Source organism: Ochlerotatus camptorhynchus, unplaced genomic scaffold (genome assembly GCF_037179485.1).
Source record: "Ochlerotatus camptorhynchus isolate MF236.1 unplaced genomic scaffold, CSIRO-AGI_Acam_v1.1 ptg000045l, whole genome shotgun sequence".
Lineage (NCBI taxonomy): Eukaryota > Metazoa > Arthropoda > Insecta > Diptera > Culicidae > Ochlerotatus > Ochlerotatus camptorhynchus.
Window position 1 is genome coordinate 3,862,592 of NW_027040536.1, and position 15,993 is coordinate 3,878,584.

The following is a 15,993-nucleotide window of genomic DNA, read 5'->3' on the forward strand; positions in this document are numbered from 1 at the left end:
AAGTGATTTCGTTTACCCTTATATGTACTTGACTTCTTCAATGCCCTGGAATTAAATCGACCCTTCCATCAACTGAAAAGCAACTTGATGAAATACGTCTGCTACTGCAAATATGAAGCTCTCCTTCAGTTGGTTGTAAACACATTTTTTCATCGTATGTGAATGTTTCCTCTTTCTTTGAGGATTTGGGCTAGTCCAATGGCACACACAAGACGAGAAGACAATTCGTGGGTGAGGAAACTCTCCTTCCACCCACCCCCGTTGCATTCCATTCAAAAAATGCTGCTGAATTCGCAAATCAGGACAATGAACTTTTTCGCGTGGACAAAGATGATGAAACATGCTGTGACTATGTATTGTTAATCAACCGATTCTATTATCAGAGATGTAAGGTGTATTTCAGCTTTCATGGGAGATATTGTGACTGGTTGACTGCGAAGTATTCGAGAAGGTTTTGAAAAAGATCATCACTACCTTCTATAGAAAATGAATACTGCAAAACGGGACAGACATATTGGGAGACGTAGCCGAAGATTTTGCACAAATCCAGAGATATTTTTTTCTCTCCTGAATTGCGATTTGACCCGAGTTACAGGGGATGCTCAATATGGATCTGAATCAGTTCGCATATAATATGGTTATTTAAAACAAACTTGTTTTTATTTTTACGAATTCGCACATACAGTTTCCACTCTTGTCACAAACTCTTCTCACGCAAATGGAGGTAATATTACTGAACTTCAGTGTTTTTACAGTTCCTCGGTGTTTCTTATGTATTTACAAAAGTCGGAAAATAGTAAATTTGCAATGACATTTCCTGGGTCACTTTTCAAATCGATAAATCTACATTGTTCGCTTCTCATCATTGGTTTTCTCTTTCGTTAATAACTTGGCTGCATTCATATTTAAGGATATCTTAATTTACATAATCGGTCAAACAAATGATTAGCATTTCTGATTTCACCTCTGATTCTACCAAATACTTGTACTTTTTTTTACAGATACCGTAAAACGAGTTAGCCTTGACGGGCAAATTTGATAGTAGAAAAAATTACTCTCCGCATCGTTTCCGAAAAGGAAACATTGGTTCCATATTGTAGCATAGGGTATTGCCCTATAGGTTTCTATATAGTATGTCTTACATATTTTCGAAACAATTTTCAAACAATTACTTATGAAACGTGTTTCCCATACAGTCATCATGAATTCAATGTTGTTTCTTATTTCTTACGATGATTTCTGATAATATACTCATTCAAAGTTTCATATTTCATGAACTAAATTGTTTTAATTTCACGCATGTTTCCTACATTAATTATCAGCATTATCAAAGTAGCCCCAAATCAAAATACTGATGTTCGGTCCAAAGAATAAAAAAATTGAACAAATGCACTCATAGAATCGGTCATCCGGAATAGCAATACCGGGCCCTTAACTGGCTATACTGCCATGTAACAGTAATGTGACGTAAACACCGAAATCAAAATGGTCCAAGAGAAGCTATTTTCTGTTCAGGGCTTTTAAAAGGGTAAATTTTCACCGCTATTTGATATCAATCGATAATTATGATAGGGTTAATGAAAAAAAAATGTCAGGAAACATGAATTTAATTTTGAGAATTTATGTTCGATGAACGTCACTTTGCAGCGAAAACAAGTTATATAACAGTTATATAACAGTTATATAACCTTTGTATGACTGGTTTTGGTTTTATAACAGTTTACTCAATTTAATTCTATGCATTTGTGTTACTTGGGAGTATAGACTATTTGAGGCCTCATATGTATCTCCCGTAGTAACATTTTGTTTATAGAATATAAGCATTGTAATGTTTCTGTCCTATGCCTCACCATCGTATTTTTTTTAATTCCGCATCTTGTTGATAGTTTACATGGTGATCGCCAAATGGTAATTTATTTGGCCTATAGAACTCGGTTATGTGTAACAGAGATTTGATGAACATAAGTCCCTGTATTGAATTTCGTTTGCGAAAAACGATATAAATAAATCTAAATCTTTAAAATTTGGGGCGCAATTTGTTGATTTTATCTAATTATGCGCGTTTTGAATAGAAACTAAGCGATCAATTTAACCTCTGCTGGTTAATAGGAGAACCTCAAAAAGAGTGTTGTAAGCTGAATGTTTTGCCGTGAGACTTGGAAAACGGAACACTTTTTCACTTTTCCTAATACATTGATTCATCTGAGAAGCTTGATCCATAGTTGAAAAAAATGTAATTCGGTATCGTTTCGCAAGGATCCTACTGGTGTTCAGGAATATTGTAGTTGAAGTACTGATTGCGTTCCTATTAAAAACTAAACCTTTTTCAACCAAGCAATATTATACGACTTGTTGCATGCTGTGGTGTTACATTCGACCGTGTGCATTTTAGTGGTTTAAAAATGTATTATTATGAGTAATACCTCACGGAAAGCGTAGTTAACATTTTATATACCACCCACAACCGTAATACATTGAAGATTATTAGGAAAAAAGAGCAGGTCGTATGGACAGTTTTTACGCGCTTCTGTAAAATTTGTTACATACGACGATTGACATCCCCATAGAATTTAAGTGTCGTATGTAACATTGAGCTATGTGTTGATCAGTTTTTGCCTTTAGGAAGAGTAAGCAGAGTACCCGAGCAAAGCTGAACATCAAATTGAAATCAAAATTTGCTGTTATGATGTAACTTATTTTGAATACTCCAGTTGATCTCATTTTGGTTGACTTAACGGTTAACACAGCAAAAATGAGAGCAAAATTTTACACTGTTGAAGCAAACGGAAAACTAATCCTGCTTTCAATGAAATCAATTTGATTACTGATTTTGCATTCATAATGTTTAACTGAATACGGGCCTACCATTCATGTTTCTCAAGCTGAAAGACTTAGGCTCCAATCTCACCGCGGGCAAGTCACGAATGACCTAAAATGTGTCAAACAAATCAGATAAACGATAATCATTAGTTCAACGACAGATGAATTTCAATTAAATTTTAAACAAGACGTAAACAGCAGAACTTCAAGTTAAGTTGCTTTCATTTAAAACGTCTTGACTGCATAATGAAAGCACAATATGATATCAGACTTATGTCGCAACATTTGAAATTAAAATGAGTTTTCATTATGATAGGAACTGCACACTTTAATATCGATTTGCTTTCATTTTGTTAACCGACTTTGCTCGGGTAGTGTCAATTTGTTTACGTTTGTTACATACTATCTTTTCAAAATGCACTCCAGAGTTTTTTTTTATATATATAGATTTTTTTTTCGCACTTCCAACTAAGAAAGCTGGAAACTTTCACCTACCCCGGGCTCTCTGTATGCCGATGGGGTTAGGCTCTGTGGTTCTCATTAATCGGTTAGCTTATGATACATCTCCCAGTGAGCAAAGGCTCTTTAAAGGGGATGCCTACTTTCAAACAATAAACTTATTCTAACACATACAAGTGGATACTAAGTTTAAACTTTAATTTATATGGTTGGTGGTTCTAAGTACCAGGGTTCAGCCAAAACGTTGATTTGATGATTGTTATTATGAACGGGTGTCGTCGATCGATGATTATGAAAACTTTAAATCTTGCTCCACAGAAGAATCAACTCCATATCATACAGGTGCGACCAGAAATAAATGCCAAAAATAAAAGGAACATTTTCAAAAAATATATTGTGTGATTTTCCGCTTGAAGTGTGCTCTCAAATCCTTTTTGAACACATCAATTCGATGTAGATTTTTCAAGGTTGATGGTAAATCGTTGTACAACTTGCTACCTAGGTACGTAATTCTCTTACGTCCAAACTCTGTTCGCGGGCGTACCAGGGCAAAGTTTCCCATCTGACGCGATGCTCTGGTGTGCTGCATTCTCCTTATAGCGTAGGAGTAGGAGTTGAGCTACAAATCAGTTCAGATCTATGGAAAATCATAAAATAAGACAATTACCGATAGAAATAGCAAGATGTTCAATGAAAAATGCTTCAATTTGCGTTGTGAACTCTCGAACTCGCCTGGCGCACTCTACGGTGGAAAAGTCTATTGCAATCAAATTGCTCGAAATATAAGCGAATCATTTACAGTATCTTACAGCTCGAGACATTACTACTCCCACTGAAGCGAGAGTCAACTTCACAGAGAACCTTCAACACCAACAGATCAACTCGATCCGGTAATCTCTCAGCAAGAAACGTTTCGCTCGTTCTATACAGGGAAAAACCGTGGATCTAGTGGTTTTAGTTTCGCGCCGGCTTTGCTGAAAATGATTGCCTTATGATTGTGTGCGATGATGGCTAGATGATGATGACTCTCTAAAAGCGCGCGCTCTCGTTTCCATGCGAATCCGTTGATGGGCCTGCTATATAGATGGGAAGCAACAGCTTCTCACATCCTATAGGTAGGTAGGTAGGTACGTGGGCTTCTACATGGTTGTGCATAGGTCCGTACTTACTTGCCATGCTGCTATGGGAGAAGCTTCGAATGAAGCCGCTCGCTCCCTGTTACTTTTGGGTGCTTCGATTCGAAAACACACGGCAAGCAGGGGCAGAGTTTATTATGTGTACGCGAACGTTACGGTTCGGAAAGAGTATAGCTCTAGCGGCATGAAGTCCATTGAAAATCTTTCAGTTTATATTTAATCGCTGTCGTGGCAAGAGTGAATTTGGTCGCTCTCGGTGTGTTCGCTCGCTCACTTGCTGGTGTCTCATCGCAGTTGGTTCTAGCGTTGGTGGATTTATTACTGGTATCGTCGTTCAGCAGAACTTACACTCGGTGTGCTCAGTATAGAATCGAACTGAGGTCTCTAGGATATTTCTGGATTTTTCTCAAGTGACACGAGACAAGCCGGTGCTACGTTATTCATTTTTTGTTTCGATTAAACGCCGGCTGCTGAAAACAAATCTTTCGGCGGGAGTTGACCGAGTTTCGGCAGTGTGTGACAGAGTTTTACTTTCGGCGCTTGACGATAGTGCTAAGGTCGATAAAAATAAATTCAAGAAAGCGTCAGAAAGTAACAAGGATTTTCTCAGATCTTGGTGCGGTCGTGAAAATCGTTTCAGTCATAAGACTCAAATATATCAAATCTGCGAAACACTTGGATTTGTGGCTTGTTTGGTGTGTGGCGCTTTATTGTTTATATTTTCGTTTTCCATTGTTTTTATGAGCAGATGATCACATCGAAGAGAGTGTGGTGTTAGTTTTGTTTTTTGTTAAAATCGTTCGTATTCGAATAATGTTGTTTTTATCATCGTCAAGCTTCATGGGTTGGTGGTGAAAAAGGGAAGGAAGAGTAAACCCAGTTTACTGAACCAATCGAGACACAGCAAGTCGTGTGTGTAATTTTTTCAGCAAACGAAACCGTGCAGAGGCCGCTGAGGATCAGTGACTAAAACGTGGAAGGTTGTGTGATTTATCCCCTATACTTGAACTGCCTGCGTAAGTGTTTCGGTAAACGGAAAAAATTGGCAATCGAGCTTCAGTTCAATATTCGAAGGCAGATTGATTAATCCGAGTAAGTAAATCTACTATAACATACCATGAACTTTCCTTTGCTCCATATTTTGTACATAAGAATCTTGATTTATCGTGATTCTATGATAAATGTAAGACAAAGTCATCTTTGTACCCATGGAATAAATAAAAACAGCTTGTAAAATAACATTCGAATATTAAACATATATAGGGGAAATGGCTCTAATGCTGGCCTATGGATCTAAGATTGGGCCCATCGCTAAAAATCTGCTATTTATCAATTTTATCTAGACGAACGCGTCATTGGAACGGTACTAATGGATATTTTTGGTCACTATTGAAAATTTACTCGATTGCTGAATTTATGTATGGGCCCAAATTAGGGGCATTTAGGTCGACATTACATCCATTTCCCCTATATTTGAACTTTTATATTAGGTTCTAATGAAGAGAGAGCGCATAAAGCGGATTTAGAATTAAATGTGCAGACTTTTTCAATATTTACAACTAATACTGACAATGTTCACAAAGATTAAGTTTTGATCAGGGTTGCATCCACTCACTTCGCTATAAAAATTGTTTTTCGGAATTATAAAATCATTAGATGTAATAATGATATTGTGTACTTGTAAGTTAGAAGAAGAAGATACGAAGTATATGGTTGACACATAAAACCTTTTGATTTCGCTTTCAAAGAGTCAAAATCAGCAATTTTATGATTCGTGAGCGCTAACGAATCGTAAAATCAATGATTCTAAGTCTCTCAGAGCTACATTGACAGGTTTTTTTTTGTGTCAAGCACATACCTCACAACCTCTTCTTGGAACTTACATGTACTAAATATTATTATTACATCTAATAAATTCAAAATTCAAAAAAAAAAACATGTTTTATAGTGAAGTGGGCGGAAGCTTCCTTGTTTTAACAAATACCTCCCTAGATAAATTGAATATGGGTTAAGGAAAGACCACTATTTTTGAAGAAACATCTCTAGAAAGCTTAGCTCATTGAAACGTATATTAAAAAAGGTAAACCAAGAACGGATCGGAATTGAATCGATATTGCGAAACCGTGAATCCGCAGTGCATGAAGGGTGTTCGTCTTCTTATCGTTGATTTGTTTGATTTGGGTGGCGTTCGATAACGGCCCATCAATTGTAATTTCTTGATGTTGGTCTGTTGCATAGCGAATTGAATCAATTTATGGGTGTTCGATAAAAATTGGTCTTTACCGTAAACTAAGGTAAGGTTTCTACTGATTGTTATCTTGTTCTTTGTTGTGACGTCCCAACTGGAACGTTACGCTCTCATCGTGTAACGCGTTCTTCGAGCATTTCTACACTTATTTATTGAAAATACCATTTCTGCATACGTATGATACTTTTTTTTTCCGAGAAATATTTCGTCCCGAAAAAAAATTGTTGAAGGACCGGTAATAGAAGTCGCCGCTTTCTTCGTACTAATTATGTTAACAGGAGGCCCAAACTGAACTGAACAATCAAATCATAAAAATAAACTCGATAATTGAACTCACTTCTTTGTTCAGCCAATTATCACTCCAAACTCGCTTTGTATTTGACGATTTTAGCGAACCCATTAGTGACGTCTATCGCATCCCATTAATATGGGCAAACTTGACTCATCCATTAATGCCATTGCTGTGAAAACTATCCTAATAGTACGCTGGCACGCAATTCTCATGATGTGATACGGAAAACTAACGGGTCTCTGGTCCGACCGGAAAAGTTTGTATAACAATGGTTTATATTGTTTTTACTTGCCATGCGTACAGAACGGTAGCTTTATGAGCCACGAGATCTTATCACTTTGAATGCTCATTTGCGTTTCACGCATAATGTCAACCACTGTATTCATATACAGCAGGGGATGCTGTGCTGTGGTGATGTTTGCGTTGAGAAGTGTCAGCGCCTGACTAAATATTTGCATTTTATTCTCGTTAACCAACTATAAAAGACCCATTCATAGTTTGAAAGGAATAGGTACCGAACATATTTCGATTGTGGATGCTGTCAATGTTTGTTTGAAGTTTACAATTCACGAGTAAAAGTTGGCACTCGTGGCGAACATAAGAACAATCGACATGATGATGATTTCAAAAATTTTCACTATGAGGTTTGGGACTGAATTTTTAAAATGCTTATATTTTATTAACTAATGCATTTTTTTTTAAATGCGATTTTCGCTAAGGTGTAAAAATCGTTGAAATCTACTAATCAGGTGAAGATACACACAAAAAATTAAATTTAAATTTATGCGTCTGTCGTTTGAAATTATTTGGTTTTTCCGTAGTTCCGTAGGTTCCGGTTGCCGTCAATTGTTTCTTTCCAAAAAGTAACTTTTGAAAATAAGTTGGCACATAATCCTCAAATGTTATCTGTAAAGCCAGCTTCTAATCAAATGAGTTCAAATTTCAGTTTAAAACATTTCCTGAGAGCAATATGGTGATAAGTTAGAAGTACATGAATAAAAAACTCAAAATCGAACAGTTTGGTCACTTGGTTTGATTTGGTCCACACAATCTTTTAAGTGACACTAACGTGAAAATATAATATCAGTATATGTATGTAATGTAAACAAATGTCAAAGATGAAAAGAAAGCTAATAAAAAGTAGGTTTTTCAATTGTTATCACCGCATAAACTTCAAAAGGTTTGAACATAGTAATTTTCCATATAAATCCTAAAACCCTGTGGAGCGAAACTTCAAAGTTTACATCAGTCTGACATTTGACATTGAATAATGAGAGACAGAAGGATTAGTATTTTCCATTTAATTTCACTACTTTATTTGCTTATCCTTGACAGATACGCGTATTTCGTCTACAATGTGCAGACTTCTTCAGTGTCTTGTACTAATACTCGACTGGTATTGGTATCGAGTATTAGTACAAGACACTGAGGAAGTCTGCACATTGTAGACGAAATACGCGTATTTGTCAAGGATAAGCAAATAAAGTAGTGGAATTAAATGGAAAATACTAATCCTTCCTCTCTCATTATACAGGTATTCCACTAAGACGCCCACATTCATCAGGATTCATTGAATAATGATTATTTTAATAAAACTAATTTATCAACGGTAGGTGCTACTATCCACCTGCATTGTGATAACCCATCGTGTTAGCTCGTTAAACAGCCATTCACACTATCGCACTGACCACCATAAATGCAGTTTCCAACCCGTGTAGACTTAGGCGGTTAGTGGGTAAACAAAACATCCCCAACCGCCAACCACACGCCCATCAACGGCGCACACTTTCAGCCTTAAGTCTGAAGTGCCTGAGTTAACATATGCCGAAGTGACAGTAACAGACAATCCTCGACGACGACGCTGTACTACCGAACCGGGAAGAATTTTTGCAAGACGACCCACTAAACTGTGACTGTGTTTGTAATGGATCTTTCTATCTATACCATTTTGCACAGCACTGTTAGTCATAAAGGAAGCTCCATTCATGGGAGTTCTCGAAGCAGTCGTTTTCGTTTGCTTCACATGTGTCTGTTAAAAAACATCTGCATCAGCTTTCATATTCGAAAGCAGAATGATTCTTCGTTTTATGATATTGTTGATGCAGGTCGGTATTTCAATCTCGAAATTGACCAATTTGTGCAAGCGATGCAAATTTAATTCCAAATCACGAACGTGCAATCTAAGTGAGTTTGTAAACCCCTACGCAAACTGCAAAAATGGTCACGATCCTTAGTGCAACGAGCACACGGTTTGTACATGGCACGAATATCCGCACGTAGGCGTCTAGAACACTTGGCACTGTCGAATTCATTCACGATCCGGTACGCTTGCAGTAAGCCTCAAGCGTAGCAGATTCCAAAAATGATATGTAGGTTGGTTCGAAATGCGATGGCTGATAAAAATGTTATGGCTATTAGATTACGTACATCCTAAAATAGTTTCCAAAATCCAATCAAGCTCTGAATCGTTGCGGGCTGCAACTACTAAGTACTACCTGCTGACCACATTCATATTTTGTATTAGCAAAGTAAATTTATTTCCGAGCGTCATCATTAACATCGTTGTCGGCGTTCGATATTTATACATCTACATCTCCTACTTGAAGCGCAAGTGTAAACATAGCAACAAGTGGGTTCGATACTATACCATTACCAACCGCAACGTGAATGTGGTGATTCTCCCTGCTTGCATCTTCTACATGTAACATGGTTGGAGCGCTATAGAGGAGCAACTTGTTTTGCGGCAAGGACGTTTCCATAAGACGAATTGCAGTCAGGGTCCAAGTCTTGGCGCTGTAGATGAGTCCTGACGTACCAAAGTTCTTCTTTTTTCCTCAACAAGATCTTTGATGCATAGGGTAAATGCGCAAGTTTTTGACCTTTTCTTAAATTTCTCTTTTTTTCCATTTCTTCAATCTTTATACCAAATTTATTACCGGTGTAGAACATACAGTGGTGGCGTTTAAATTAGCACAATAGGCCGATTTTCATACAAACTAGCCAACTTTGGCATGTTTTGTTACGATCAATTGAGCTGAAATTTTGGCACAGAATTACAAATATGCTCTATTTTGCGTGTACGTAATATCAAATTATTGGAAGCGCTTGCCGAAAATTGACGGGTTGGTTGAAAATAGCCAACAAATTAGCACATTTAAAATTCAAAATTTCCGACGTTTATAGTTTTAAAATTTTCAACCATATTGCCAATAAACGACGGTGTGTTTAAAAAAGTTATTTACGATATGGTCAAAAATTTCCGAAATAATAGACTTCGGATATTTCGAATTATAAAAGTGGAAAATAACCAAGTGAATTACACATAATTTTCATGTGATCCCATAAATGTGAAATGGAACCACTAAATCACATGAACCTATTATTACTTACATATTTGTTATTGTAAAAATATGATGTGCGTTCCTAATAGAAACTATGCGAAAACTTTTGTCAGTGTAGGAGAAAAGTATTTGTGCACGATCGTCTGGAAAACCCAAAGTGTTCCGAATTTGAGCTGGCAGAAACGTTAGGTTCCCTCATGTAAAACACCATACTGAAAAGTATACCGAGTACTGTAAAAGTACCAAGATACAATGATGACGGCTAGCATACCTCAAACTCGGAGTGGTACTGTCAACTACCAACTGTGGTGCTTTGGTCATCAAGTCCATACAGGTCAACCTAAACACCTTGGCAGAGTTGCAAAAATTCGAAAGAACATATTGAATATGAATACAAAATTACTTCAGTGCATATTATGCGCAGTCCGCAATTTTCTTCTTTTTATCTCTGTACTCGCAGAGTTCATTGTCTTGCTTGTTTTGTTTTGCTCTTCATTGTGTTAATGCACATGAATCTACAGAGTTCATTCATGGTTGTCATATTGGTGCTCCTTTTTGTTGTATTCATCCACAGGATTTTCAGTTCATGCACATATTCATTGAATTTATGAACCATAAAAATCATTGTTCATTGGACCGCAGTGAAAAGTTGACCTTGGCCTATGAATTTTACAAAAAGTTCAGTGACTTCAAGGCTTCAAGTTCAACCGATGTTGTAAGCAACCTGTACATTAACCAAGTTTAATTTGTACCTAGGGGAACGACACATCCAAGTTTAAATCCTACGATGCGCGAAAATCTCACGCTAGCTAATCACGCATCTATGGCCAAAGTGAAGTAACCACTTGTCACTCACGGTCAAGTGATTGTCGTGTAAATCAAATGGGAATTACTTCACCGTGAGTGATAAGTTGTCACTCCACCGTGAAGTGATATCGGTAATAAGGGCCTATATCCATGTCCCGCATCGTGTTCTATATTTTTGCTGCAAATCTGCAGAATCTTCATCAATCTTTATTCCATCTACTCATCGAAAAAGCATCTAACGACACCAAAACATAATCATCTCTGCATTATCGATAGAGTCGCTCCCCTCGATTTATGTCTGCTTTTGCAACTGGCATGTCTCGTCTAAAATACTATGGGCTTTCTTTGATCTATCGTTGTTGGAAAGCTGAATAAACCTTTTCTTACCTGAGTAAGCTGTTGCAGATCATTCAATATTTGTTGTGTCTCTCAGGCTGCAACCCTGACCCGACGACGCTATTATTCCTGATCAAACCAGACGTGTGCGCTTTTGATGCTTCGATGCACTAGATCGGCGGTGGCTTCATTAGTTTGCATATTTGCATGTTCCGCCAGCGCATGTGATGATTGAAATGGGCAGCCTGGGATTTTACGCTTTTATTTTGCACCCAGACCGAGTGAAGAATAATGTATAATGACAAGGATATCAGGGTGTTGATTGAGCAACTTATTCAAACATCATGTTCACATTACATCATCTGTGTTTTGAAATTATCAGGGTGTTTCATATCTGGTGTAGGTACCACCCACGAAGCAAGATTTGTTTCTATTGGCATCATGACCATACCTAATAATAACTACGGATATCAACTCAACGATTATAATAGAGTGAGGTAATACAGTGATCTGATGACTCATTACGTGGTAAGATTGAATTACATGTGATTAGTGTAAATTGTTCAGCAGATTAATTAAAACAAAATCTAAGCTGGATTAAAGCAGGAAAATCATTGGTTTTTTAAGAAGTTGTACCGTTCTGATTCATATTTCGGACACTTAAGGAAAGTTCTTCAAACAACGGACTTAAAATTGATGGTAACACATTATTATTGAAAAAATCAAATCTTTTCGAGAATAAGTGTTAATTAACCAGGGCTGCCAAGATCCAAATTTTGGACACTATGCACGGGTTATAGCTACAGATACTAAAGGTTCCATACACGCTAACCATTAACGAGTAAAAAAGTGGCTTAACTGATTAATGAGTATGTTTACCCGTTAATGAGTATCTGTTGCCCATTAATGAGTAACAGTTACTCATTAATGGGTAACAGATACTCATTAATGGTTATAAAATCTACTCATTTAATGAGTTAAGCCATCTTTCTTCAAAATGGATCTGTTTTACCAATTAAAGGGTACTTTCAAGTTAGCGTGTAGATAAACGGAGGCAAAGTAGAATGTAGCCAAACGAACTGTCTGTTGAATTTGTTTAGTATCGGGGTTGGAACCAGTTCCGAAACCGAACTTTTTGTCAGTGCGAACTTCAACCTGAGGTAGGTTTTGAAAACAAACAATCAAACTGACGATTGTCAAGCAGTTCCAATCTTGATACCCGATCCAGGTTGGAACTGAATAATAAACAAATTCACTATTAGTGTAGGCAAAGGAGCATGACGTCCTCATGCAAAAAAAAAAAACAAAACTGTACAACGTAGAGCTCTATTATGAACATTTTTCGTGGATGCTAGTAAGATATTTTTTTTTCATGGTTGCCAAAACAACTTTTTGTATACACACCAGAAAATTTTGAATTTTACTGGCGATGTAAACATCCATGCATGCAAACATTCATACACGTAAACTTCCTTTTCACGTTAACTAGCAGCTTGCAAGAAATGTTGCAAACAAAAATGGACAGTTGCATACAATATAGGGAATATTGCATGACATGTCTCATAAATTTACACGATCTATAATCTAAACTTGTATGATATATGACGCTCCATTTATGTGCATCATAGTAACGGAAATTTACACTATTTGTCTTAGCTGTGTAGTTTCTATAGTTATATCGATAAATATGGTTGTAAAACCGAGGGGCGACTAAAGAAACAAGCGTGATATATTTTTAATGTTTATATTATTATATTACATTAAATTACAGCTATTTGAAGATAAAATTTTACGCTGACCGAATTATGAATCAGAACGGTAATTAGTAGTTTGCCACTAGCGTAAGTGTGCCAGTCTTTGGCTCCTAGTGATTTTCTAATTGGCCCTATCTGAATGTTCATATTTATCAAGCATTATGTGAAAAGGGTCTATGAACAAAACGTAAGCAATAGCTTTACGCCCATTGCTAACGAATCACAATACACACATACAAACTTACTACACCATCTTATAGAGCAAACTTCCTCTACCAGATGCTGGTGTCGGTTTGTCTGACTGATTCCTTATCCGCGAGAAAATGTCAGCTGTCAGAAAGTAGTGCGTCGAGATCAAACAATGACTCGGCATTGCTCAGTATGTATCAAAATGAGCCAAGTGGATCCAGTTTCGGTTCCAGCACTTGCCAAATTCAATCAGATCCGTAAGAAAATCAATTCACATATGTAATTAAGTTATAAATCTTAACGTCACAAAAGAAAACAAAAATTCTGTAACAACTAAGCACGTCAGTTTTTCAGCGTGACCTAGTGTGGTGCTTAACAAATAAATAAACTCAACCTCACCGAATTTTAATAAGATGAAAACGTTTTAGGGACCTACAAACAACGGGATATAGAAAGGTAAGATGACGTGACCATACCAAGTAACTCATTGCTTGGTTGAACATTTGGTTTGAATTGTTGCATAGATGATGATTTTCAGATCAAAACTTGATCAACCAGAAGCCTAGAAAACAAAGAACTTTGATCACCTGATGGTCATTGGACCACCTTACATCATGAGAGAATATCCGAGATATGTGATTTGAATTGATTACAAGTTTGAGATCTTCAGTACAATAGAACCTGATCAACCTGAAGTCTTGAAAAATATCCAGACGATTTTATGGTGATCTTAAAATACATGAAGAATTTTGGAATAACTTCTAAACTGCCGTGTTTCATATGAGAGGAAATCTAAGAGATGCGATATGGATTGTGGAATACTTGGACATCTTTAGATATCTGATCACTCTGAAGTCTTGAAAAAACATCATCTCACTCTTATCACTTGGTGTTATTTTATATAATTTCTGAGCAACCTGGAATCTTTGAGAATATCTTGGAGATGTGGTTTAGATTGTTGGGCAGTTGAAGATCTTCAGAATGATAGCTGATGAAGCTGAAGTCTAAAACAAAAATCTTGAGGAAATTTTGGAGATCTATGATCACTTGGATGTACATGGGACATATTTCTGAGCAACCTGGTATCTTGAGAGCATATCCTTCCTTTATTTAACGTCGGTCTCTGTTCCGCAATCCGCAATCTAGAGCCAATCACCGACGGACACCGATTGCAATCCATTGACGGCAATCGAATGTGCAGGAAGGTAACTTCTACATCTGCGTAAGATATCGCACCCATTCAACACACATGGGCCGGAACCAACGGCTTTACTTCCAATCCGAAGGAAGACGTGCCTCAGAAAAATCCCACCGACCTCAGCTGGGATTCAGATGGGAAAACAGTCACGCTTACCACTACACAACCAGCGCCGGCTTGAGAGGATATCTGGGAGAAATGATTTGAATTGATGTGCAGTTGATGATCTTCAGAATGATTCCCGATCATGCTGAAGTCTTGAAGAAATACTTTGAGGACTTTTTGGAGATCTATGATCACCTAGAGATGTTTAATGATGCCTGATCAAGCTGAAGTCTTGACAAATATTATGAGAACTTTTTATAGATCTATGATCACCTGGCTTTGAAATAATTTCTGAGCAATCTAGTATTGAGAGAATATCTGGGAGATGTGAGTTGAATTGTTGGGCAGTTGAAGATCTTCAGAATGATTCTTGATCAAACTGATAAATATCTTGAAGACTCTTTGGAGATCTGGAGGTCGTTTTCATTATTTCTGAGCAACCTGATATGTTGAAATAATATCTGAGAGCTGTGATTTGAATTGTTGGGCAGTTAAAGATTTTCAGAATAGATGTGGGGAGCAGGGTTGTTAAGTTGACCCACCTTAGTGCTCATGGATCCACTTAGCACTGTGAGTGGCTTCAAAGCATCAGATGAGCGCATAGAGTGTTCATAGATCCACTCAAAATTTTGGGTGGCTCCATTCATTGTTGAAGAAAGTGAGATGAAAATTGGGTAGATCGAAAATTGTTTTCCAAATATTATAAATATGTAGCCATCATCAGGAAAAAATGACCAACGTAGTTTTAACACGTCATTTAGGGCACATAAATCCAGTGCATTTAGTTTTAATCATCTATTAGGCTGTCCTTGATAAGCGACAACGAAAAAAACTGGCTCAATTTTTTTTTCAATCCTCCGGATAATCGAGTCCAACCTGTACTGAAAATCTTGATCAATTTGCCCCCGGTTTACGGTACTACACAGTAATATTACGTCTAGATTATAAAAACTCATTAGTATAGCTTGCCAATACTGTTCTAAACTGCTACTGCTTTCAAAAAAATAAATTTTTCAAATTTTAAGGTCCGGGGGAAAATATTACTTTGCAATTATTTTTTGCACAGGAGTCTAATCGCAATATCAGATTATGATTTTTCCTTACTGAAAAAGAGAACCACATAGAAGCTGCTTGGGATTAAATTTCCATCTTCAATGAACAAGTTTTACAGATTTTATCTATTTATAGATAAGTAACGGTGCCGGCCATGTACTCACTGTCCTATGGGGAGGAGGAAGATCTTTTGTTGTTACTAGAGACCGAGTTTTTATCTCCACAATTGTCATGGGAAGGATAGCGGTGCTATTT

At 37.0% G+C, this 15,993-nt stretch overlaps 1 protein-coding gene across 2 annotated transcripts in view; it reads left to right on the plus strand.

Moving 5' to 3' along the window:
• Positions 1–4,612: 4,612 nt before the first annotated feature.
• The window catches only part of Eaat1 (Excitatory amino acid transporter 1), a 42,954-nt gene continuing 31,573 nt past the window's right edge, over positions 4,613–15,993 (plus strand). For both annotated transcript variants that reach the window (XM_065238566.1, XM_065238560.1), the window contains exons 1-2: positions 4,613–4,739; positions 5,252–5,507. The gene's annotated coding sequence lies outside the window, so the exon portion shown is untranslated. The remainder of the gene's footprint in view (positions 4,740–5,251; positions 5,508–15,993) is intronic.